Consider the following 1,932-nt stretch of genomic DNA (forward strand, 5'->3'; position numbering starts at 1 on the left):
TCTAAATTCCCATTTGTCATGATTCGTTGCTCTTAAATGACGATGAAATTAATTTTACCCATTATAAAGTGCGGTTACGTTTTCACTTCTTGTTATAATACCTGGATGAAATATCACGTAAAGCGTTTGATATTTATTGAGAAGCACGTCTATTGAAAATATAATTTTTCATAAATACTTATGCAAGATTTAAGCAAAATTTTATTAAGGAGCTGAGATGGCCCAGTGGTTAGAATGCGTGCATCTTAACCCATGATTGCGAGTTCAAACCCAAGCAAGCACTACTATATAAATGTGCTTAATTTGTGTTGATATTTCATCTCGTGCTCGGCGGTGAATGAAAACACCGTGAGGAAACCTGCATGTGTCTAATTTCAAAGAAATACTGCCACATGTGCATTCCACCAACCCGCATTGGAACAGCGTAGTGGAATATGTTCCAAACCCTCTCCTTAATCGAAGAGGAGACCTTATCCCAGCAGTGGGAAATATACAGGCTTTACTTTTTTTACTTACTTTGATTAAGGTTTCTTTTACTCAGTTTGCAAATATCTTGAAGCAATCTTCAAGGATGCATGATTTTTTATAGGTGCTACGCTATTCTATCTTGTTATAAAATAATAATATGCTTACTACTAAGATCTAGGAGTCAGGGAATCACATTGAAACGTCATAGTTTAATAACTATACTATAATAAATTGGCTTATTTAATAATGGCCATTAGCAATACTTATATTATAAGTATTAATACGAGTTTTTAATTTTTTTATATTAAATAGTATAAAAACAAGGTAAACAGGTCATCTGTTCTAAGTCAACATAAGATATTGGCACTGTAAGAAATATCAATTCGTCCCAACCATTGGCGATGTGCGTCACCAACCGGACTGAGATTATATAACTTTTTACGAAAATTCTATTGTATTAATTTGGAACGTGGAATACGTTTTTTGTAACTTTTTTATGTGTTTTTTTTATCAATCTGTACCAATACTTTTTAGGATAAGAATGTAATTATATTTGACAAAAATATCTCAAGATAAAACAAAAGACGCACGATTATATAGGAACAATATGAGTAAAACTTTGCATGAATATTTTTTATATCTCATTATGTAATAAAATATTGCACGATAAAAATCTAATTTGTTAGTTGGGTCGGGACTATAAATACGACCATGTTATGAGAATATATTCATGAAAGTAATTGCCATTTTTTATGGCGAAGATATAAGCCCGGCTAGCTCAGTCGGTAGAGCATGAGACTCTTAATCTCAGGGTCGTGGGTTCGAGCCCCACGTTGGGCGTCACTTTTTGTCGAAACTAATAATTCGTTGACAATGTTTATTTCGTTCAAATTTGATGTGCTCGAATTGTGTTTATATAATATAAAAAAAATTAAAACATATATATTTTCATGTATCAACATAGAACTACTACTATCGAATAAAGTAGTTCAGTACTTTATTCGATAGTATCGTAAAATCCAAATGAAAACTATAAAGAACATGTCGTGAACTTAAATTCTCGAAGGATCGACACATAACCATATCTCTACGCCCAAATTCTTTACGTAGGAAATGTTAAGCACAGCTCCGGTATAAATAAAACATGAGGATTCCACCCGAAGGTCACAGTTTGAATTATAGGTAAGCGCATAAGGTATCTGAAGTGCTTAAGCTTATTTTAGAATAGCTTTTTTGGAAGTCTCATCTCTTGTATTTTGCATTCCTTAGACTCCAATGTAACTGTAACAATTTTTAACGAAGAATATGCCTGACACTTCATAATGAAACATGTAATATAAGTATTTAACTAAATGCAATATAAAATAGGCATACAAACGATGACATGACTTTTAATTTATTGCAGTATTAGATTTTCTTACAGTATTTAAATAGACTTTATAACATTATTAATAGAAATATTGC

The 1,932-nt window shown here is 31.8% G+C and overlaps 1 non-coding gene across 1 annotated transcript; it reads left to right on the forward strand.

Annotated features, from left to right (window-relative positions):
• The first annotated feature begins 1,235 nt into the window (after positions 1–1,235).
• Positions 1,236–1,308, forward strand: Trnak-cuu. The gene has a single exon. It is a non-coding gene; the product is annotated as a tRNA-Lys (tRNA).
• Positions 1,309–1,932: the final 624 nt, after the last annotated feature.

This window comes from Vanessa cardui, chromosome 4, assembly GCF_905220365.1.
Source record: "Vanessa cardui chromosome 4, ilVanCard2.1, whole genome shotgun sequence".
NCBI lineage: Eukaryota > Metazoa > Arthropoda > Insecta > Lepidoptera > Nymphalidae > Vanessa > Vanessa cardui.